The 25,803-nt window shown below is 40.8% G+C and overlaps 1 protein-coding gene across 4 annotated transcripts in view; it reads left to right on the top strand.

The window, feature by feature from the left end:
• Positions 1–25,803, top strand: part of bcl11aa (BCL11 transcription factor A a) — a 53,270-nt gene that overhangs the window by 23,309 nt on the left and 4,158 nt on the right. The gene's annotated exons all lie outside the window — the stretch shown is intronic.

Here is a 25,803-nt window from a genome sequence, read left to right as displayed (position 1 = left end):
AAAATAACTAAATAAATAAAACTAATACCTTGAGTCTGTTCATCACACAAATCTTCTCTATGACTTTAGAAGATATGGAGCACACTGAACCACTTGGATATGGAATACAGTGAACCACCAGTCACAGGAACCACTTCTATGATGCTTTTGCGTTTTTAGAAGCTCGCCAGCTACAGTACGCATTTACTTTCATTATATTGAAAAGTGCAGCTGGTACATTTTTCAGAAATTCTCCTTTAGTGTTCCACGGAAGAAAGATAGTCATACAGGTTAGGAACATCACGAGGGCGAGTGAATGATGTCATTTTCATCTTTGACCGAACTATTCCTTTAGTTCTGAAATGTGGCAGAGGTTTTGGCGAGCGCAGCACAGGCTTTGTGGTTTGCATGAGAGCAGAGGCCGGTGGCACTCTGTGTGGGGTGGAGAGGTGAGCGTGTGAGTTTGATCTGCTCCATTGTCTTCCCTCTTCACACAGTGCTCTCCAGTGAGAAGTAATCAATAGCAGCAGTGGCTGACTCTCTGCCTTTGTCTGCGTCTCTCTGCAGCTACTGAGAGACAGTTTTGACATCTCGGCATGCCGCGGGCAAACTCTCACCCTCTCTCTCTCTCTTTTGCGTACACACGTACACACATACACACACGCATCATGCCAGCCTGGCTGCTCTTTGTTCAATGTTGTACTGCTCTGCCTTTCCGACACACACAGGGGCTTGTGTAGGAGTGTATCTCTGTCTCTCTCTCTCTCCCTCTCTTTTTTTAAACATTCCATTTTTATAACTCTGCGTTGTTAAACACATTACACTGATTCCATAAGCTGTGCTGTTCTGCTCTGGAGAGCTAACGCTGTGAACTCTGACCTCTGCCAGACTTTATAGCCTTTTAACGAAAAGTTGTTAATGCCTTTGATAAGTTATGGGTCGGCTGCATGTGCGAGGGAGCGTGCGTGGACGGGCCGTGGGGGAGGAGACTGTGTGTGACCTCACTGCTGGAGTTGAGGTTGTATCAATAGCCAGAGAGTTACTCGCTCTTCAGTTATTTTTAACTGTACAGTAGTACTTGCACAGGATGGGGGGAGCCGTACTGTAAAAAACGCAGTTTTACTCTACTGTGATGAGACGGGTGAAATTAAGATTCATGGGTTTGGTTCCTTTTGCCTATTTTTACCTGGCTGGATGTTTGTTTGTTTGTGAGTGTGGATGCACCATAGCAGCTTTTTAATGTCTTTGAATGTTGAATGTAAAAAAAAAAAAAAAGAAAGAATGTTCAGAAAATAATAATGAAATACACACAATATAACACGCAAGTGGTTACAGAACAGAAAATGTGTTTTATCAATTATGGAACTGATAAACCCATATTCAGTTAATTATAATAAAGTGAAATTATAATGTGCTGAGTCAGCCTCTTAAAGTTCAGCACAAAATATCTCTTTATTATAACATTATCTAGCGTAGCGTTAGTTCTGGCAGGTCACGTTAGTCTAGCTCGCATCAGCTGACCCTCAGCTGATCCACATCTACCTATAGGAATACGACGTCTATCACCGTATACATACTGTATATAAGCTCCTTCAGTATTATCAGCAGCTATCGCGTTTCTCAGGAGCTAATTACCCTCCTCCATCCCCAGCTCCTCCTCTCGCCCAGTCAGGATTTGGCATTCTGATTCCCCTTGAATCAGAATAAATTATCGAATAATGTTGTACTTTAAAATCTTGAATTAAATATATTTGCAAACTTTCATGTTGGTTCTGTTCTTTTTACCCCAAGGGGGGTTATTGCTGCTCTCCCTGCTCTTATCCATGCTAGGCTGCATGGATGCGCAGGGAGTTCTCGCCCAGAAAGGAACCATACTGCCAATCCAAACTGTATGCTAATTGTCAATCATATTTGACGGTTGTGGTCCTGACAGAAATAATATATTGATTATAATAATAAATATATATTATTATAATTTGATAATAATGTTTTATAAAGTTGCTTTGAATAAAAGCATCTGAAAAAAATCCATTTGTAAACATTACAATATTCCAATTCTTTTTAAATATACAAATATTTATTTCTATGTAGTATGTATTTTTAATATTATTTTTGAACATTTCAGTTCAGTTTTTAATTTAGCCATTTTATTTTATTTTATTTTATTTTATTTTATTTTATTTTATTTTATTTTATTTTATTTTATTTTATTTTATTTTATTTTATTTTATTTTATTTTATTTTATTTTATTTTGTTAGCATGTTTGATTCATGATGACTCCTATGTGAAGCAACCCTTTGCCCTCTCTGTGTTTCTCTCATCCCCTCTCCTATTTTGTCTTCGTGTTTTCCTCTCATGGTCCCTGTGACCAGACACAGATGTCTGTTTCTGCTTGACCAGGCAGTGCTGTGCGGGACCTGTTAGCAGCAGAGAGCCGAATTCTCAGGTGACCCCTGTGCCTTGCAGACTAAAGGACTGTAACACTCTTCATATGTCTTACATGCCCTTGTACTTTATTTATTTATCTTTTACACAGAAATGAACAAAAGAGCTTTACTCTCTGACACTGAGTGTCCACAGGCCCCGGCGGAGGTGAGCGTGTCACATGAAGAGAGTAAACTGTAAGAGCAGTCCGCCGGGGTGAGCTCTGCATTCAGCTGGCGGTCAATAAACTGATCCGTGTCCCCGCTGACCTTCAGAATAGGGTGACCCCAGCATCACAACGCAGTCACACACAGCTGACCAACAGGCTATAGATACAGCCCAGGCCACTGCAAACAGGAACACACAGAGAGCTGTTATAGACTAAAGGGCGAGCACAGTTCAGGATTGATTTTCTGTGGGTATTTGTGTGCGTTTGTAAGTGCGTGTGTTTATTTTAAAGCAGGGACCAGAGTATTCTCCTGACCACAGGAACGGCCGCATCCCTGCACAGATGCCCCGCTGTTTATCGGCTCTGCACTGTATGCATAATTTAAATGGAGACCTTAGCCACACAAATTAGAGATGGGCTTCCGTTATCATTCATAATTCTCACCTGATAACCGCTAATAACAGCCCTTTCCCTCCTCCGACGATGCTCGCTGCATAATGGACCTAACAGCCTTAACCAAATTACCTCCAATACGTATATGCCACAAGGCTAATAAAGCCAAATAAATGTATCACAGGCCGGGTTGCCCAGTGCCTCCTAATGCACATAAATCCACGCTGGCTGGCTCTCATTACCCTGTGTGTATAGCGGAGGCTAAATCCTGCCTCTATCATGTCCTCCTCCCCCAGTGACCACTAGCTGCCAAGTCAGAAAGGCAAGCTGCCAGTAATCGGCGCACAATTCCCCTCGCTCGTCAGCGTGCGCCAAGCGGCCCGCCGCTGTCATGGCCTAGTCCGAAATGCGTCGCTCTCGGTGGAGATGACAGAGGTTGTTTTGCTTAACAGGTTCACCACTGTGCTTCCTGTACAAGAGTAAAACTAACTTCTAATGTACTATATTTAAACTGGATTGTGAGACTATAGAGAGAGATCATTTTGTGCAAGTTTTGCAGTGCAAAAAGAGCAGTATTAATTAGTGATATCACACTTGGGTCATTTTCAAAATCTGTTGACTGCCTTGTCAATGCATAATACACATTTTCTGTTTTCAGATTTAATGCCCGCCGAATGAACTTCTGTTTGGGGTTGGTAGGATTTTTTAAATCTTTAAAAAAAGGTTTTTATGCTCAATAAGGCTGCATTTATTTGATAAAAAATACAGTAAAAACAGAAATATTGTGAAATACAATAACAATTTAAAATATCTAATATAACTAATAACTAAAGTGTCTATTCCTGTGATGGCAAAGCTTTCAGCATCATTACTCCAGTCTTCAGTGTCACATAATCCTTCAGAAATCATTATAATATGCTGATTTGGTGCTCAAAAAACATTTCTTTTTATTATCACAATTGAAACAGTTGTGCTGCTCGACATTTTTGTGGAAAATTATATTTTTTTCCCAGGATTTTTTGATGAATTGAAAGTTCTAAAGAACAGCATTTATTTGATATATAAAATGAACAATGTAAAAATCTTCACTGTCACATTTAATATTGTCATGCGTCCTTGCTGAATAAAGGATAAAAAAATCTTACCGACCCCAACATCTCCCTTATTTATAACAAACGCAAAAAGGTAAAAAAAAAAGTAATTAAAATATTCCGAACAAAACATCAGTTTAGTGCATTTAAGTAAGTGAATATTTTGTTAAATAATTCTTTAACTGATTATTTTTTAATTCAGCATTTTGTGTGCATATCATTTGCAATATTTAAATTGTATTATGTGGGCATTATATCAGCCATCGGTCCTGCTCTCTAGGAAAAATCCATCATCTGACCACTAGTATTGATGCAGTAGTCACTGCGTTGATGTTTACTGTGTTTGTATAGACTGAGTGAGTACATGTGGACACTGTTTGGTGTGTACGTGCGTGTGTGTGTGTGTTTGGAGGAGAACATCTGGACATGACAAGAATGCAGAAGTGAAAATCTCCCACAGAAGACTAAATCACCCCCTCCATTCACTCCCCTTTATGTCTTCATCAGAGGCTGTAAGAGGCCCCCTGCCCGCTCTCTTCCTCCTGTCTTACTCTCTCTGTCCATCTCTCTGTTTCCAGCCTGCTTTTGAGCAGATATGTTAGAGATGGGCATGAGTACTTAGAAGTGACAAAGTGCAAAGAAAGTGATAAAAATGCAATAACCGCGTGAGTTAAACTTCAAAACCCTCATGCTGATTGTTATTCATTTGCAGCCATTATGCAAACGTGAAAAAAGGGACCTTGTTGCTTTTGAGATGTGTCATGGTGCCATTTTGGGATCTGATTGTTATAGGGGCACATAACTGTAACACACTTACCTTTGTAATAGGAATCTGCGTGATCTGGAATTTAACGTAAGGGCCGATAGAGTCAAAAGGTTTCCACACTAGCATTTCGGATCATTTTAAAGTGTGTTAAACTTTGAATGTTTCAAATTTGCTGTGCTGACCAAGATAAAGTTGCTTAGTTTGGAAGTGTCCTCTGAGTAAGACTAAGCGGTTCTTCCTGCATCATGGACAATGGACCTGATCAATTTCACTAATCTGCAAGTTTCGTTTATATGATCGCACCTTAACGGTGACTTTCAGTTCAGGAACATTGCAAAACTATATGTATATATAGACGCATCGAAACCTCACTTATGTGAAAGTTAGTCAAACCCAATAGTGTCTCACGCCTTCTTTGTCCCTTTGTCCCTCTCGCGCTGTTTCTTGCTGAGGTTTTCCTGCCACACGTGTCCACTCCAGACGGCTTCACCTCTCGACACCTGAGGAAAGAAAAGCAGAAAACGGGTAGTGAAAAACAAAACCGAGAGAGCAGCATCTGTGAACCCACTGAACCGGAACGTTTTTTTTATGTTGTTGCCTCAACGAAGTACAGTGAATCTGTTTATTTTTCAGTCAAAGGGTGTTTCCTCCTCTCTATAAAAACTCTCTCTCCTTTGCGAATGAGAGAAAGAGAGCAAGATGATGTGTCCGTTGGGTTTTTGGCTCTTGAACACACAAGCAGTGGTTTTAGCGTGGTGCTCTGTTGCTTTGAGCTCAGCCCTGACCTGCCAGGCTTTGTCTCAGATTCCCACGTACAGGGCGTGTTGAGACCTTGTGTAATGACACAGTACCACTGAAGCTGCTCAACCTGTCCCCCCTTCTCCTCCTCCAATTTCCCCCCTTCTTCCATGCGCTAATCTTCTGCTCCTTGACCGGGTCCAAACCGTCACAGCTTGACGGACCTGTGACCGGAGAGCCAAGTCTCCATTCAGACATATGGGGCTTAAGTTGAAAAGGGGACATTTTTATATCATCTATAAATCCTCACTCTTTCTTTTGGATTGGACCTCCTTGCCTCCTACTTGCCCCCAGACTTGGAGACAAAAGCATGTAGGCCCATTGTTGCATGGCGGCTGAGGGCTGAAAGAGAGAACCTGGGTCATTGGTTTAGGATTGGCTAATCGGGGCATGGGGAAGGGTGGAGCTTGAGGGGGCTACGTTGCAGGCGGCCTGTGAGAGGATCCCACCCATCAGGGGAGCTGGGACCGTCCACTCCCCTGTTTCCCAGGCACCCGGCGAATCTCTACGGTTACACAAAATGTCCGCCGTGGCTCCCCTGTTGCCAGGGTCTATTATTAGCAAGTGTCAGTCAGTTATCTGAGAGTAGTGCTTTTAGCTGCCATTTAAGTGGCTGACACTCAGGTTTTGCAGCAGATTAAATGAAATTTTAGGCGCAGTTTGGCTTGGCTGCGAGCGGACAAAGGAGGCAGCTGTTGTTGGAAATGTAATCTGGCACCACCGGGAAAAGGGTGCCACGGCTGACGCTGTCCACTGACTCTCCCTCGATCTATTCGCCGCCTTATTTCCAACAGAGGCAAAAAGTCCTGTTTCATCCTCATTAAACACACAAAGCACATTGATTAGAAAAGTTGACATGGCTTCTCGGCATGTTTCCCCCGTCCTCTCAGAGTTGGATGTATTGTGAGAGACTCTCCACACCCTGTTGATGAGTGAGTGTTATTTTTTTCCATATCCTTCTCAAAAGTTTCATATACTCATAGTTACACTCGGTTCTGTCAAGGTTCATGCAATTTCCTCAGATTGAGGCTCTTTTGTCCGGGTAAGAAGCTCCAGACAGCTGAAGGAGCCTTTGTGAATGTGTGTTTGTGTGTTTTCTGTAGGTCAGAGGGGATTTCCTGGTCTGCTTTACTGTACCGTGACTCTTACAATGTCACCACGCCCTGCCCAGTGTTGTTTATCAAGTGACATGGCAAAGTTTCTTGCAGCCTTGTACTTCTACCTCTTTCTGTCTTTTCCCTCCAGAGGTGTGTCCTGACATATAGGACTCATGCAGGGGTGATTCCCTGATTTAAATCATTTTTGATTTATTAATGATTATATAATGATTAAAAATCATTTAATTGTTAATGTTTATAACAGACTCAAAATAATGTGCAGTTTTAAATTTATCTATCTATCTATCTATCTATCTATCTATCTATCTATCTATCTATCTATCTATCTATCTATCTATCTATCTATCTATCTATCTATCTATCTATCTATCTATCTATCTATCTATCTATCTATCTATCGATCGATCTATCGATCTATCTTGACTTTAACGTGGTAATGAACTTTTAAAAATGATAGCATGTTATGTATTATAGCACAACACCAGTGGTTCTCAACCTGGGGCTGGGACCCAATGGGCTGGCCCTCAGCAAACTTCCGATGGGTGACTTAAAATATTTAATAACTATTGTATTTGTTGAAAAACACACAGAATCAGAATCTTGAATCTTCTGGAATAACAAAACGTTTTGTTTTTTTCGTGGTAAAGTGATGTAATATATCCACACTGTCAGTTTCTGTTAATAAAAAAGTTTGAAAATAAGCAGCAGAAATACCAGAGGAAACATCTTATTCAATATGGGAGGCCTTTGAATATTGTTTTGGACAATGAGGGGGTCCTTTGAGTCAGAAGGGTTGAGAACTGCTGTGTTACACTTCTCATTCACATTGAGATTTAAGCTGAGCAGACCTACATTCTGTATGGGAGTTTCATTGATGATCATAATGTATCTTGTGTATATATATATATATGCTCCTGCAGCCTATTTTTGTTGAGCTTGCTTCATTTTCTATTTTGGTTCCTTGTATTGAATGCTTCCCTGAGTCCTTTATTAATTCTGGTTTTATTGTAGGTCCCGTCTCTGACTTAGGAGATAACTTTTTGAGAATTTTGAGATAGCACCCTTATGGACACTACCCTTTGTTCCTGTCTTTAACGTGTAATATTTGTGTTCATATACCGTGCCCTGTTATGTGAATATGTAAATACATGTACATGTGTGTGCACAGTGATCTGGAGTTTATTAGAGGCCACTCTTTGGCCTGTTCCAGCCCAATGAAATGCGTGAAAAAAGACAGTTGTAAACGAGCTCAGAAAGTAGAGGGGGTATGAACTGTGAACGGCATCAATTTTAGCCCGCTCGCTTCCTCACGCTACTACGGGGCAGAGAGTATTGATGTCAGTTGCCGTTTGAAGCCAGTCTGCGCTAAGTGCTCTGTTCTGTGACTGGAATCTGATTGTCTGTTTTTAATGAAATGGATTAGTTCCACTTGTCCACCGTGAAAAGACTGTGTTCACTCCGTTCAGACAGGCTTCTAAAAACAGTCTGATACTGTACGGAGTTGTGGTATTTACAAATAAAGACCTAGTTTGCACCGCAGGCTGAATATACATTATATGTTTGGCTGGGAGCCACAGAGGGCAGAAACGGCGCTGCTTGCGCTTTGCTCTACTTACGTCGCTTTTTATAACTTTGTGTTCTGTAATGCAACGTGGGGTCGAGGACCAAGCTCTGGAGGGCAAGGTTGGGGTCAAAAATTAGAAGCTGAAACAGGATCATATGCACATAGTGAAGTCTCGCCTACACATACTCAGATAGAGAGAGACCGGTGTCCTTTGCTCATCTCAGCTACTGGAAAAAACCTGAAGTCAAGGGCTCAAACGGGTTTGGTGAGTCAATTTTCTAGAAACGGTAAACACACTGCATCATAATAAATGTCAGAGACACACACCTCTCTCTTTTCTCAAGGCTGTTTTTGGGAAGTCCAGGCACTTGAGATAAGCATCTGAGATATGTTGCGTCAACCTGACCGACCTTACAGAAAGCTCTTCCCCCCTCCGTTCTCCTCACTTCCTTGTACCCTGTTTCACGCCACCCCTATAAGATCTCTGATCTATGGGACCCCGGACACATTTTTGGCAGAGCATGCAGGTAATGTTCCAGCATGCTTTGAGTTGTTGTTCATTGCCGTGTTAAAACCTGATTTATTGACTTTAGCTGTTGAAGAGGGCTTGCAGGTACATCTGCAGTAATTAAGATTTTTGTATCAGTTGTGTAAGCGTCCCGGGTTGGAACGAGTCACATTTTTGCTTATGAATGGCTGGTTTTCATACATGAAAAGGCCTTCATGCTGAGCTCAGAGCATTTGCTTTGTGTCCAACTCATAACACTAACTCTGTCTCCAAGCAGAAAAATGGATGGAGATTAAACAAATGGTAATATGTTAGTTTTTGCAGAGGAGGGTTCGGACTGTGGCCGTACTGACTGGTTGTTAGTCTGTAGCCCCAATGCTGAGCTGTCAGTGGTAACGTACGATGGGATGATATGGATTAGAACACTTGTATTGAATTATCTGTGGGTCTGCGAGTAAATGTGGGTAGAAGCGCTGCCATGAAGAATTAGACTGAGCAGCAAAAGCCACAGCCCTGCATGCATGGCATCCATCTTACCACCCCGTTATAAATGGTAAATGTTATACTGTAGTATTAGCGTCTTCTTTCCACACCGTGCTAATGTCTGTCCCCTCCACCCATCAACCAACCTCAGAGAGATGCAATTAAGTATTTGCAGCGTTTTCTCAGACTGTCATACAGCCTTGTGGAGTAACTAACTAAAAACAGCATTTCTACTTTACGCTTTCTAGTAGTGCCGCAGTAGCTGCTACTTTTGACAGTAGTCAAAATAATAATACGCAAATGCTATAATTGCAGCACCCCCCCCCCCATATTTTATTGTGTGTGTAACTTTGCAGCCAAGAAAGTTAAAGAAATAGTCACACTGCCTTCTCTTATGTGTAACATTGGGCAGTCTGATTCATAGGATAATTGGGATAGTTCATGTCAGTGTTAATAAAATATTTTTGTAGCTATAGTATCGGAATTGAAAACACGGTGAACTGCAGCATGTTAAGAAACTGTGGCATTTTCTAATAATAATGTATCTTTTCAGTGTAATCATCATTGATTTGTTGCTGTATTATATAGTATTTGTATATATAAATATATATACCTAGTTCTGGGATGAAACTGTAAATGACGCAGGCTGATAGATCTTTAACTCATTTGGTAGCGATCACATCATTATCTACATAGCGCAGCTGATTGCATTAACGGCCAATGAGCTGCGGCTCAACATTCATATACCGGTAATGTTGCTGTTAACAGTCTGCAGCACGCTTTTAGAAACCCTCCACCTTCTCCAGCTCCACCTGTGTTGATCTGCTATGAGGGTTATTCCATGTATGTTACATGTGCAGCAGCAGCATGTCTTACATGCTCACAGCAATTTCTGTGAATGTATTTGCAGTAGCAAGTCTCTTCAAGAGAAGCTGACTATTTTTTTGAAAGAGTAGCTTGACTTGAGTTTAAATACTTAAAATGTTGAGTAGCTTTTAAACTTTAGACGCTAAAGTTTCAAAGTATCTTCCCCATCACTGCTATATCAGACTTATGGGGGAAGTGCTCTGGTGTCACAAAAACCTAAAGGTCTCTCTCTTTTTCCTTCCTTCTCTCTCTCCCTCTTTCTCTTTCTGCTAATGGCTGTGGCCTGCAAACGGGGGCAGTAGAAGGGTCAGTCTGAATTTTTTATCCCAATAAAGTGCAGGGCCGAGTGCCTTTGAGTCATGCGCTCTGTCCCACATGAATAAAGCACACACACGCACACATATACACACAGACAAGTGTTTGTCCATTCACCTCTGCCTCACTGCCTCACCACGGGCATCTGATGTGCCTTATCAGCGTATTGACGCATGGCTCAAATTGTTTTATGACCATGTGGAAGCAGTTTGTTTCCTGGTCTGATCTTTGATGTCTGTCTCATTATCATTTTCACACCCCCACCCTCCCTCATCTGAATTTTGCTTTCTTACTTTTATATACCTCTATAGCCTTGGCCCTTGGCCCTGATGGACATTCCACTCTAGCACCAACATGTACTGTAAACGAAGATACTGAAAAAGAGTTCAAGCAGCAGATTTCAAGCCCAAAGGTTAATGTGAAATGAGATAGACAGAGGCAATCTTTCCACCAGGGTCTTTCATTCATACTTTATTGAACTCTTTAAGATATTGGTCTACTTCATTGCCCTCTGGACACTAGCAATCCTAAATAATTAAATTTGAAGGCATACCTGAAAATGTTGTCATAATTTACCTCATGTTGTCCAAACCTCTATGACTTTCTATATTTTGCAGAACTTAAAAGATACTTTAAAATGGTTTCAACTGTATTTGTCCTATAGGCAAAGTCAATGGGGCCCAAAACAACATTGGACCCCATTGACAATCATTGTATGAACAAAAAACACCAAGACACTTCAGCTGCCTTGTTTTGGGTTACACTGGATAATATGAAGTCATACAAGTTTGGAAAAAGGGTACTTTAGATGGCAGGGAATTCCTATTTGGCTTCAGATGAGTCACCAATTTATTATAAATTTAGCTGTATTTATGAGAAGCTTTAAATGAACATGTAATTTCCTGGTATACGCTACAGTATTACGGCCCATGCCGGCAAAACATACGTCTCCAGGGAGAGAGAGAGAGTGAGTGAGAGCAGACCCAGTGCGTACGAGCGATTGAGATGAGGTGCAGCTTTGGAGGCCGACCGCACTCTCACCAGCCGGCCGTGCGCCAGTCGGGAGGAATGCAACAGCACTGCCTTGGCCACTCTTGAAACAGTGCTCTGTTTGTGTGTGGCCTCGTGTCCCAGCTGAGCTCGATAGATGTGCTGAGAGCTCCTTCTTAAAGGCATGAATGTCACATGTTCTCCCCAGACCCGGTGGACATGTCACACAGCTTGGGGCGGCAGTCAGGAGGGTGGTGTGATGTATCAGGTCAGCCGGAGTTCTGTTGGGTTTGGTGTCCTCGCTACCCAGAAAAGTTTTATCAAGTTTTACATCTTCACCCGTTTTCACCCCAACACTCACGTCTCTGGTATTAGTCGCTGTGGTTTCTACGCCAAATTTGAGGCATGTATGTTATGGCTACGCTGAGAGTGAATCGGGGGCTTGCTGGAGAGTGAGTCACAGAGTTCCTTTGGGAATGAGATAGGGAGTGTTTGTTGGCTTTGACATGGTTGCTGGGTTTCGCTCTCTCTGGCCTTGGCTGACATTACCTCTAGTTCTTGCCCCGGCAGATCCAGCTCGTTCGTCCTGCACACCAACCCCCCCCCCCCCCCCCCCCCCCCCTCCTCCAGGCCGTACCGAAAGCTGAGAAAGGTAGGATCAACAAAGAAACCCAGATAGCGAATGCTGAGGGGATTCTGGGAGTGGAGCGCAAAGACAAAAACAGGTCGGGAGAGACGTGAGAACAGGAATTCCACTGAAACCTGAAATGGCTTCAACGGAAAAGCCGAGGTTATTTATGTGATCGCACTCGAGGCTATTTTCCAGGAGGGTGCCATCCTGCTGTAGCCTGTTTAGCAGCGATAGGCCACACGCTATTAGCATCCGAGTCCTACTGGTATGAGGCCGGGTGAATTTATGTGAATAGCAATTTAATCTTCTGGTTTTAATGGGATATAAAACCCCTTCCCGGACAACTGCCCTCTAATAGGTCTTAAAAGTTGTTTGTTGGTGTTGAGATGGGGGTAATTAGTAGACCCATAGCTTTGGGAGAGGGCGTCGGTGGTCGGGCACTGGCTCTTCCCGCGCAGCCGGCCGATCTTTTGGGCCTGGCTAAAAGGCGCTGGCCACTCCTCGAAGGGAAACATTTGGAGGGCTTGTGACCGCTGCGCTCAAGGGGGTGGAAGGGAAATGAATGGCACAGCACTTAGAGTATCTCTGATGGGAACATTAGCCACATTAGACTGCTCTCAAAATGCCCTAATGGAGCACTCACACTCCAGCACGCACACACCACTAAAAAAAGGATTGCAAATAGTTTTCTGGAACTTTTTAATGTGTGATTTATATATTTCTGTAATTTGCCAGTTGCCCTCTCCCTTGCCTCTTAAGTAAGATAAAAAATGAAACCAGGGTGGTCGGTAATTTCTCTGGACGAGATTGATGATAAGAGAAAGCGGTAAAGCAAAGGGATCTTCAACACCTCTCAATCTCCTTACATGCCCTGTCTTTAAATCCACTCCTGCACAAAGAGCCTCTACATACTCTTGTCCGTAGCTTCCTCTTTTTCTTTCCCGTTCTGCTTTGCCGTGTGAGGAGCTACTGTGGGCTTCCTTTAAAGGCGGTGTGTATGTGTTTTGGGGGTGTTTGTTTGGCGCTAGTGGCGGGGCCTTGGTGTTTGTGTAAATGTCAGAGGCTGTGTCGTTATTGACTGCTCTGTAACGGCTGTGTGCCTCTGTGTTCTCCTACACAACTAGCCCCAGGCGGCCTGCTGCTGCAATACTGCCTTTCTTCTGACGTTCATCAAACTGCTGCTTCTCTCTCTCCCTTTCCCATTTTCTCCCTCCCAACCCCTGCTAGCCTCTCGCTTACTTTCCCGCTCTCTGGATATGTTCTTTTTAGGGCAGTGCCCAGTAGATGTGTGCTTGTCCACTCTGAATAATTTAGAGAAATTTTTGTCCTCTTGTCAGACACAGGCTTGAGCCGTAAGGCAGAGTGAGTGATCTATCTGTTTGGACCTTCTCTCATCTCTTTATTTTCACCAAGCCTTACCAACGCAGACTCCTCACTGTGTTCTTACAAAGTCTCAAATGTTGTTTTTTTTCTTCTTCTTTTGGATACACTTTTTATCACAGTTTATGTTTGTGAATTTACAAAAGTAAATACAGTGTAAATTTAACGAATTGCTTAATGAACTATATCTTATTATATTATGTATTTTTTTTTGTAACCCCCCCCCCCAGAATATGATTTGGAATTGAGTGAAAAACACGTTTGCTTGTGTGATATTGTTCAAATATATTTATTTAAAAATAATATTTTAAAGTATGACATCGAGGCACTAACATGCATATTCTTTAAAATAAATTTTGGAGAATTATACTTAATAACTTAAATAGCTTTTTTAAACTCATTAATTAAAATAATTATTCCCCAAAACCACACAGTTTTCTTTGGTTAATTGGTCTAAAGAAAAAAAAAATTAAATAGGTTACGGATGTGATTTTTATGTGCATTTCAAAGTTGCCATGTGGACGCTGCATGGGGAGTTTTTCTCCACTATTGATTTGAGTATTAGCTTGTGTTAGCGTAGAAGCTAGCTACAGTCAGATCTCAGGGGTTTACCCATGTGTTACTCATGAACACAAACACACACAGGCTCCTCACACCTCTCTCTGCATGTCTGTCAGCTCTTGTAGTGCAAGGGTCAGTGGCTCCAGGAGGGAGTTATGTGAATAAACTTTTTTATGGCTCTCTCACCCCCCTTACTGCCACCAGAATCATTGAGGGGATTTTACTGTTGACGAGTATATATCTGCGTTAAAAAAATATTTTTATTGATTATAGCTCTTGGTTGAATATATTTGAAGACTATTTTCTAATACTGAGGAAAAATTCTGAGATGAAATAATGAGATAAAGTTGTATAACTGGCTAAAGCCTGTATGGTTTCTGTGTGTTTCCAGTCACCGTGTTTATGTGCACATAATTTTACATATTCTGATTAAGGCTTTTTTTCGGAAAAATATAATTAGTTATTTTTCTGTTGCTGTTAAAATGCTGATTTTAGTACGTTTGCACAGTAATTAAATCAATTCTCACCCAGTTCTCCTACAAAAGTGCAAAAAAAAAAAAAAGTAGCTCTTGAGACTAATTTTCTATTCTAATGTTCTCGATATTCTATTTTATGTCAGAATCCGGCTCACAGTCCCATATGCCCCATTTCCTTTTCTCTTACTTTCTCTTTCTCTCTTCATCTTTCCTTGTTGTTTTGAGAGCTCTGGGCATCTGTGAGGAAGAAAGCGGCCTCTTGGTGAGGTGAGGTGTGCGTTAGATTGTGAATGTGTGTGCTTATGAGAGAGGGTCAGTCTTGCTGAGGTTTCTTCTCCGGAGACTGCAGAGCAAAAAGGGCTCTGACTTACAGGTTTAACTTTTCCTTTTGTTCTTTTTTTCTCTCTTTCTCCATCATCAACTCCCTCCTCTCCTTTCTGAACCCCTAAGGTTGAGTCAGTGCAGACCTGCAGCCAGATAGTGGAGGAAAAAAAAAAAACAACATTTCCAAAGATAGTCTGGGCTGGGAAAAACAAACACCTGAACAGCCCCCTGGTGACGATGGACAAATGAAAAAGAGCAAAAGAGAGAGATACCAGAGACAGTAAAAAGGAGAGGAGACGTACGAGAGAAATCGCAATGTTTAATATGGCAGATGTAGGAATGAGAGTCCTGCGTTTTAGTTTAAAAGGCCAATCGGTTTGTAGAATTGCCTGTAGAGTGTGCACATGCACATTTACCTGAACAAGGCCTGTCACAATATCAGATTTTCAATTTAAAAAATACAAATAAATAATGCTATCAGTCAAATTAATCTTTAACTTCATTTTGTGTTCTATCTAACTTTTTTGAGTGCGGATTTTTGAGACATGATTTTGTGTGACAGTAGTAGCTACACACTGCATCATCATCATTATCATATTTTTCTTCCTTTTTTGCACTTTATACCCAGCATTAAGGTGAAATACTGCCACCTACTACTAAGTCAACTAGATAAGTTCTGGCACTGGATTATTTATGATATTGCCAGATGTATTAGTATTAACAAAATATTAATAGCAGAGTTTTTTTATTTATTTTTTTTCGTTATTTAAGCAAAAAAAAGCTGAAGATTTGATTGCCCAATTGAAATATTGAAATGAAATCCATTCAGATAAATTAGAGCTGTACTTGTATAACGGCTTGTTAGAGGCAAAGTGTTTGTGTTTTATGCATGTGTGTCTTTCCAAGTGCGTGAGGCCAGTACCTGGTGTTTGCTGAGCTTTATGATAGTATAAGGCTGATGAGTGATCTTCTGTGGCCGCCAGCTGCTGCTGCTGTCTGCTCTGGTCTGCATGTCCCTGCACATCCCCGTTCTCTCCATGTATATGTGTGTGTGTGTGTTTTGCGTACAGGTGACCGCTGACTTATTGCGTGTGAAGGAACAGGAAAAAATTACCCCTCTGAATTTATGTGAACACCTCCCCATCACAAGTGTCAGCATTTGTGTGGTTGTAGGTTTATCTGAGCATAGGGGTTCAAAGGGGATAAATGCGGAGAAAATGCGGAATAAGAACCTTAAAAAACCCGAATGGAAGCTTTTCGGATACTGTACTTTATATACACTATACCACGGTGACAGAGCCGAAGGTAGCTGAATAATTAATGAAGTACAAGCGAACAGACTTCCAGCTGTTCAGCCACCGTAGGACACGCTATTCATAAATGTTTGAATGTCCTATAAGAAAATATATTCAAATTGAAAAAGCACAAAAAAGCCTTAATGGAAATATGAATTGCCCAAGTTGAATACGATGGGGGACAGAAAGGGCGAAAACGCTGAGCGAAGTGCAATTATGTGAAAGCAAATGTTATGGAGCCTCAGAACTGGCTTTGGTCCTCTAATTAAAATGGCTGAAAATGTTTTGACAGTGTCTGAAGCCATGCCCCGGGCCCCAGCTCTGCGCAGCTCCAATTTCTCTTCCTTACAGATGCAGCGATACATTTATGCAGAACGTGCTGTGAATATCTCACTCACCCCCACCTCCTCCCCTCTATTTCATTCCCTCGTTCTCTCTGGCTCTGAGAGAGACAATGAAGAAAAGAGGTCTCCATGATCTGCGCTTCAGAGGCTGCAGCTGAAGCCCCGTCCGTGCGCATTGTTATAGGAATGATCTGTGTGTTTGTGCAACACTGATGCCGTTTTGGTGTTTGTGCCGGTTAAATGAGTGCTAAGGCTTAATTAGTACTCAGCCATATTGAAAAGTATATTTCAAAAAATGCATTTTTGTAAATCTTTGGGGATACCTCAGACTGAAATCTATTTTATAACAATAATTCCAATAATAATGACTTTTTTTTTCTGCAGTAATTATTTTGGGCACAAAGCTTGTGTTCCTCACAGGATTAAATGAATCTGGGTTTAATTAATTGATGCATTTGGAGCAGTATAGTAGTTTGCACATTGATTAATTAGGCTATTTATGACAATGAACATCACTCTCTGTTTCCATTCCTCTACAGTCTTGTCATTCTTTCTAGGGTCCCAGATATGTGTGTGAGTATCTGGATGCAGGTTAGCCTGGTATTTGTTTCTGAGCATTTTTTTTTCTTTCTCCTTAGCTTAAAAAAAGAAAAAGAGCAAAGCACACAACCTTCCTATGCTGTAATTTGTGCTCTCTATAATTTTGACATTTTGGTTTTGGGTTAAGAGTAGTCTACAGTTGCTACCATCAGCAGTGAGGTTTTCTCCTCACAAGAGAGAGAGAGCGAGAGCGAGAGAGCGAGAGAGAGGATGCGCGCATGGTTTTACGCTCTGACGGTTATATAAAGATTTGGCCATTTAATTACAATCATAAACACAGTTTAAGAGGCTCTGACTGTATTATTAAAATTATGTTTATGAGGTTATGCAGGAATTCATTTTTAAACAGTCCATTCCAGCGTCTATGGAAGCCTGATTCGCACATCCAAAGTGCAGGAGCGGTCGGAGCAGCAGTTACAATAATCCGGGTGACGGAACAACGTTTTTGTTCATTGTTCACGGGTGTCTTCGCCAAGAGTTCTCCATCTGTCCCTCTGGGGCTTCTGCTCTCCAGGCATGTTCCCCAGTGGTAAAGCGGATCCCCAGCACAGCTCCTGGGCTGCTTCTGCATGAAGTCATCATCAGGGTACACGCTCTCCCTACATTCACATCCATAAGCAGAGTAATGTTTGACTGCTGAGTTAGTGCTTTATAAAGAAAAGGTTTCACTGGGGTTGTTAAGTCTGCATATATATGGAGCATTTAAACACTTTTGGTCACTTAAGTCAGGTGTATGAATGTCATTTGTATTAATAACAAACCAAGTGACACCTGCAAACACATGATGCTTTTTTTCTCTCCAAAACTTCACTTCACTATTTAAAGACCTGTTTGCAGTTACTTTTAATTAAATGGACTCTAAATGAAAAGAACAGACTTTGTACATCCTATAATAAACAAGTTCATACAATATTTTTGTTGTGATAAATATGCACAATTTTACAGTTCAAAAGTTTGGGGATGGCAAGATATATATATATATATATATATATATATATATATATATATATATATATATATATATATATATATATATATATATATATATATATATATATATATATTAAAATACAAAACAGATGTGTGTCACAAGATGTCACAAGATCAAGTGTCAAGTGTCGCAAGATCAGAAATCATTCTGATTTTCTGCTTGAGAAACATTTCTTATTATCTTCAGTGTTGAATACAGTTTAAAAACGACTTTTTTTGTGGAAACCATGATACTCTTTTTTAGGATTCTTTGATGAAAAAAAGTTCAAGAGGACAGCATTCATTTGAAATATAAATTATTTGTAACAAATGTCTTTACTGTCACTTTTAATTAATTTAATGTGTCCTTGATGAATAAAAGTTTTAAAAATGAAATATTTGAAAAAACTTTACTGACCCCAAACTTTTGAATGGTGTATATTTATCCAAATTTTTTTTTTTATATCATATAGTGAATATGTGTGTGTGGCAAGCAGAGAAGCACAGTGTCACAGCAGGGAAGTCGAACTCTCTGGCGCTCAGTATTTATATTTCTCCCCAGCAAAAGTCAAACCACATGTGCATATACATACATTTATACACACATATAAGGTCCTGATTGGCCTCCTCGCCAAAACAATAACGCTTTCATATCCCGGTTCTTTAAAAGCATTGGGGGGTAATTGTGTTTTGTCTTCGTTCTTGTGTGGCAGATTGTAGAGCAGTGCCTAATGACACACCGAGAGGATTGTGAAATTAGCCTCATTGTTGCTCTTAAATACTGAAATCAGCTTCTTGTATTCAGCAATAACTGTATCGTTACGGTCGGTCCCGAGCAGTCGGGTTTGATTTGACTGGCTTGAGAGGGAAACGTATGCCACTCTCTGCAGTTATCATTAGCTGGGCAGGCCCTGTTTAGCCGTGTGTATTTCTGATTGGAGGGGACACGTCTCTCCTCGCTGTAATAATGATAAGGAGAGGGGAATCAGGTGTGTGGAAATCTCTCCTGCTCTTAATTGCGTTTGCTTGTCCGGCAGGCAGGCAGACGGGAGACATGATGGTGTACATCGGAATGAGTTGATGCTGGGATTACTTGCATAATGTGGAAAGGGAATTCCAGCAGGATTTTAACCCATATTTTGTTGACCATCACAAATTGTGGATGTACACTCTTTTACTCCATTCCTTATAAATGCTATAGTGCTGCAAGTGTCACAGATTTTAAGACGAGTTTATTTCTTAACTCCACACATAGATAATAGTTTCTGTGTCATCTCAGTATTTCTTTTAATTAAGTCTTTTTTTCACCCTCTCTGTCTATTTGGAAAGTACAAATAAAGGGCGCATTGCATCTCATTGTTTAGATATTACTCTGCGTTCTTTTGGCAAGGCGGAGAGAAATGCATAATGTTTGGGTTTGGAGGACACACAGTGTGAGAAGTGTCTCAGAGTCTTTTGCAGGATTTTTATGGCACTTCCTCTGTCCAGCTTTGTCAGTGAACAAGTGTTGGTCAAACAGGCCTTTGTTTGTGGCCAGTCACTCGGCACACCACAAAGAGTCTGGAACCGGACAAAGAGGCAAGTGTGTGAGAGCGGTGCTGGGCCGACCCGACCAGACTACTCGGAGGAATACTGATACAAGCCAGAGGCACACATGACCTGAACACAGACACTCATTTGAAACTTCACTCTGGTCAGATTTACAAACATTTTCTTTTCTTTTTTTTATTGTGTTTTTAGATGTTTGGTATGTATTCAACATGACATTTTTTTTGGGAGATTCACATGTCCTGCAGTGTGAACTTGTAAAAAGTATTTGAAACAGTATTTTGCTATAAACGTGTGTATGTGTGTGTATAATATTTGTACTTTTACAAATTCATTTGTTACATTGCAGGGCAATTAAAATGATATAGCAAATGCAAAAAAGTTGTGAAAAACTTCAAATGAATTTGGGACCAGTTACCAAATTTTAGATGTACACTACCAGTTAAAAAGTTTGGGGTCAGTAAGATATTTTTTGTTTAGCAAGGACACATTAAATTGATCGAAAATGACAGTAAAGGCATTAGTAATATTACAGTTTTTTTTTTTTTTTTTTTGCTTTAAATAAATGCTATTCTTTTAACTTTAATCTCATTAAATAATCCTGAAAAAGTATACATTTTTTTCACAAAATTTTTAAGCAGTACAACTGTTTTTAATCAGCATTAGAATGATTTCTGAAGGATCATGTGACACTGAAGACTGCAGTAAAGCTGCTGAAAATTCAGCTTTGCCGTCACAGGAGTAAATTACATTTAAAAATATATTAAAATACAAAACAGTTATTTCAAATGCTAATAATATTTCACAATATTACTGTTTTTACTGTATTTTTGATCAAAGAGACTTCTTTCAAAAACATTTAAAAAACGTACCAACCCCAAGCTTTTGAATGGCGGTAGTGTATTCTTTATAATGTACGTTTATATAAATTTCAACCCAAAATACTTATTAAAAAGTTTGACATTGATTGATTTATAAAATGTATTTTATTCGTTGTAAACAGGATTCATATGCATTGTGCTTAATTTACTTTATGAAAATGTAATATGAAAATTGTAATTTCATAATTTTGAGACTTGAGCAGGTGCAGAGGTGAAGGGACACCTCAAACACAAATATATGCAGAGGCTCTTGAAAGCATAAGCCGCTGATAAAATTCAAAAATGATATTACATGGCATTGTCCTTTCCCCCCCTGCATTCAGTAATCCTGTTACTGCATTGTTGCATTACTTCAATTACCATTATCTCTGAGAGCTGTCTTAACACAATCGTCAAGGACAAAACAAAAGGAGCCGCAGTCTCGGCTAGTGACAGCAGTGAAGCTGTCGAGATGGAAGGCTGAGAGTACAGCTCGTGAAATGCCAGCAACTGTCCAAATGACCTGCGCTTTCGCATGTAGGAGGTTTTGAATTGCTCTACGCAAGTGCGTTCATATCCGGTGCTTTTGTTTGCCATGGACGCCGTTTGTGTTGTGTGTGAGTGTGTGAGTGAGGGGGGTGGTTTTTAGTGGTGGGAGGAAGAACAATGGATGAATCTGCATGTCGGGGATATTGGGCTGCCCGAGCTGTTTTAATCTGGCATTCATCTTAGTCTGCCAGCGCCATCGATCCAGACGGCACACATAGAAATGCACCCCGCTCTCTTAACAAAGCCAACTGTAGACATTACTCCAAATATACACGCTCTCCATCTATACGTGTCAGTCATCCATGTGTGTCAGTCAAGATAAATCCATTGGTAATGCTCGTTTCATGCACTTAGCAGTATTTAACTGTATTTTAATGGAATTGGTATGACGGTAAAACAATTTTTCATTTGTAAATGCGCTTGTGTAACTAACACAATGCCTTTTGAACACCGACAAACAGGTTACGTGTGTGCGTTCGAGTGCACTTTTGCAATATTATTCGACTGACCTGTCCCCTAGGTGGATTTTGTACATTCTGCACCCCAGACGAGCTGTCTGAAATTTGCGCAAGTCATAACTTGACACTTTTTGGTTATTTTTGCACTGTAAAGCTATCTGTTTGGTGTGCTACAGTTTTCCTGTGCAAGATGCAGGACTCAGCAAGGGGGGGATTGGGTGGATGGGGGGCTCACAACATATTTCCTTCCTCCTCGTCTCCGGTTACACCATGGGCACCAGTCACTCTCTGCCAAGCCATCACCGCTCTGTAATACAGCCTTACTTTTTGTCAAGATCATTTAATGTGGCTTTATCTAACTGCAGTTTAATGCGGGTGTGTGTGTGTGTGTGTGCCGATTTAGCTGGATTAGTCGGTCCTGTGAGGATGTGGTTGGCAGTTTTGGGGGTGGGGGGTGGGGGGGGGGGTTGTTCTTGTTTTCCCGTGGCTCTGTGCTGTAACATTGCTCTGACATTTCCCTGTGTAAAAACTGCCAGCAATGCACTGAGTGCTCGCATCCGTCTGTAAGTAGCCATGCCGCTGCCAGCTCCCGCAGACCAGTCCAACAACTGTCACCGGCAGTCTCTGCCTCCAACGCTACGTCTTGCCAGCTTGTCCGGACTGACCCGCTTTCGCTGCAAATTGGAGAGCTTTCTAATTAACTGAGGAATCGGTGAAAATTAGAGCAAGGCCGCTTTCCGACTTCTCTTAAGTGTTTAGAGTGTCAAGGCACAGATTATCATTACATTTAGCAAGCTTGCGCACCCAGCGGTGGCCACGTAAGTTGCACACATTAAACAGCTGAGAACCCGCAAGTCCCTCGTCTGCTTTTATTGCTCATCCATCCCGAATGCTCAGCTCTCGACTTCCCGTCTCAAAAAGACAGTCAATGATGCAAAGAATACTCTTTCATCTCTCTTGAGGAAATTAAAATTAGACCAAAAGGAGGGGGAGGCTAATTTCTTTGGCAGGCTGCTGCTTTTAATTCCACCCAGTAAAATCTTCAGAGTCTAATAGCAGATTATTGGAGCACCTGTCGGTGGTTCACCGACTCCTGTCATCGGAACAGATTGTGACAGTTTTGTCAGAAGAAGAACCTGGCTGCGAGCATGCCAAGCACGATGCCCGCATGGCACACGCCGGTGCCTGTGAGAGGCACGCCAGTCAATAATACTGCAGCCTGCGTGAAGCTATCAATTATTGCCGCAATTATTTGTCTAGTTGGATATTCAAAATGTCATGTGAAAAAGATGATTACATATTCCGCTGAGCGTTGCCATGTGTAATGAAATGAAGTCGGCCCTTGTTAAACATGGAGATGCGGTAACCTGTCCTTCAGAGATCCCCATGGCTGGTGAGGAGATGCCGAATCCTCTAAGTCTATTTTAAAGACTCGAACCTTCCGTAGATCCGGGTTCGAAAGCGAATTGGGTTTTGTGTTCGACATGAGGCAAATTAAAACTCTCTCTCCAACTCGACAACAACAGATAGCCATTATGGTTGTAGCTGTGTGACGGGAGTGAAAAATACCCTTTGCATGATAATACAAAAATGTATACTAGGTTAAACCCTCTGCAGGTGGCAGCAATTAAATGTAATTTCTGCAGATTGTAATGATCCATAATTTAGCTGGCCTTTGCATCAACCCCCCTGTTATAAAGTAGTGTGCAGTCTTGATTTGGTGCAGGGCTTTCAGCTGTTGGTCATGAGTGAGATTGTCAGGAGGTGCTCGTGGGTGGCAGGGCCACAGATCAGCAATGTGCTGTTATTTTTCTCTCTATTTACACCAACCGTCACCTCCCTCACTGCCCATCTCTCTCAGCTGAAAGCTGGCATGTGATATTGTCACCATTGCTCTTTTGTTCTGGGACCTTGGATTATTTATTTTTTTAAATGTCTGTCAAATCTGATTTTATTTTGAGGTCTGAATGGCTTTGTCTTTAGCACATACCAGGGTTATATGCAGTTTCTGGTGGTATTTGGAGAGATTTTGATTTTGACCTTTTAAATGTGTATGGTTTGTTACCTTTAATTCATAACTTCTCAAAATAGACAAACATACTAAATATGGTGCACTTGCTTGTGGGTGATATATCATAGTTTTTAAATGATATTTGAATAAGAAAGTTCAAATTTTGTTAAAGAGTAAATAAAGAGTACATTTTGAGTGTGTACACGCACACTTTTTTGAGTACTTTTGTTAAATATCTCATAATAAATCTCATAAATATATATATTATATCGTCCCTTTCAATTCTCAGTGAGAGACAAGCAAGTTCAATGGTCTTATTAAATAGAGACAATATTTTGTTTAAAAGTGGGTGATTTTCAAAATGTACACTTTAATTAGAATAATGATAATGCTAACTGATATTCAGTATATTTTGAGTAAAAGAGAACATTACGGTGGTGTTACTGACAGGGCTCAAGTTGGCAAAGTTTTGGGAAACACTGGTAAACATCACCATCTGTTATATTATTTTTAGCTTCACTCATGTCATTCCTAACATGCAGCCATTCCTAAACACTATCATTTATTTGTTACACACCTTGCTCATCATGTAGGTGTGTGTTTTCGTTGACCATGTTTAAGAGGTGCCAAGGCAGAGACAAAATGATGACAGCACAAAAGGGTTCAGCGATGTCCGGAGGTGGCTGTCTGCCCGCAACAGATCCTTCCAGAACCACCCCCATTTGTGTGCATTAACAGGATTAGCTGAGAAAACCCACAGTGGCTCTGGCCTGCCTTTCCTCCTCTGAGCAGCAGAAAGGCCTTGCCTCGTTACATGCTTTGCTGGCTATTGAAGACTTCAGAGAAAGCCCCTCTGAGGAAAACAAACTAGATGAAAGAGTGCACGCTGCCTGTTCGGCACCGTTCAGCACCTCTTTCAGCCTTTCTTCTCGCCATCTCTCCATTTTTTGCTTTTTTCCCTCTCCCCCTCTTTCTCTCGGGATGGTTGTAAACAGTACATGATAGCAGTTTAGAGACCTCTGGCTTGTGGGGGGAGTTAAATCCATCTCCCCTGTCCATTTTTGATGTTTGTTGTTGTGGTTCCTGTGTGGATGATGGCTCTTTTCCTGACCGCTTGACCTTGCGTTTTTGGGAGCGTAGGTAGATATCTGTATCTTGCATATAGCATCCCTTTTAGCGCTGGTAATTTTCAGAGTTCAAACTGTCACTCATTACTTCATGAAAATATCCATTTCATTGCCATTTGTGAGTTAATCGTGTGTTTTTAACTATAGGCATGCTGAACCCGCTGCTTGTTTACCTGTTGAAGATGCAAATGCCATTTTCATCACGTTTTTTTTTTTATTTAGAAATGTAATCAGTGTAATTATCAAAAATGGTTCTGTAGCTTTTGACAGCTTTCTATCTGGACTACATAAAACATTTAGACAAGCATATTTATGAGAGAGGTGTATGTAAATGATGTTTTTCTTTTTTCTTTTTTAAGTTATAAAAGCATCTCTGGTCATCATTGGGTGTTATTTAATTTACAGAGACCAGGTAATCAAAAATAACAAGGTGTTCACTTGTGAATATACTGGGAATACTGTATTAGTTCCTCCAAAATGCAGAAAGAAAAATATTTCATAAATTGGTTACATTGCATCAGGCGTCAGCACAGTGTGTTTAATGTTGAAAGGCTCTTGTTTCCAGCCTCCTTTATTATTTAATCTCCTAAATAAGGTGGCGTAGGAGTCAGAAACATCAAATGAGATTACAAACGCAATGGGAGGAACATCACAGGTCACTGTCAAAGTGCCGTTGAAAGTCAATTATTGTTTTAAGTGTTCCTTTGCTGTGACAATTGTCCACATCACAATTTCAGTTGTAAGGGAGGGGATAGTCTCTCTCGTTTTTCTTTTTTTTATTCTACCTTTTATTTCCATTTGAAGCTATTTTTGTTTGAACACATCTTTTGTGAGATTGCATTTGAAGAGCAGACAATTTATTAAATGGAATTCTAATTTCAAAACAAAAAACAAAGTGTTGTGTGAGGTGTTACAACAAATGTTCATATTCCCCTCTAACTTTGCACTGGTTTACAACACCTGAACATTGAGTAATGTAACCTTAAACAGATCCTAACAATGTGTGTGCTTCCTCTGTTGCTCCCTTTACAGGATCTATTACTTTAGTCCTTCCAAATTTTGTTTACTGTATGCTTCCTGTTCATCTGTTTTTGTACATGGATGAAAGTGTTCAGCTTGAGAAAGCAGTATTGTTTGCTTTTACTGCCCGGCTGACAACCACAAAGCAGAAGTGTATCACCCCATGCAAAGACCTGAGCCAAAC

This window comes from Squalius cephalus (genome assembly GCF_949319135.1).
Source record: "Squalius cephalus genome assembly, chromosome: 21".
In the NCBI taxonomy this organism is placed as follows: domain Eukaryota; kingdom Metazoa; phylum Chordata; class Actinopteri; order Cypriniformes; family Leuciscidae; genus Squalius; species Squalius cephalus.
Note: the sequence above shows the minus strand (reverse complement) of the source record. Positions and strands in the feature narration are given on the sequence as shown.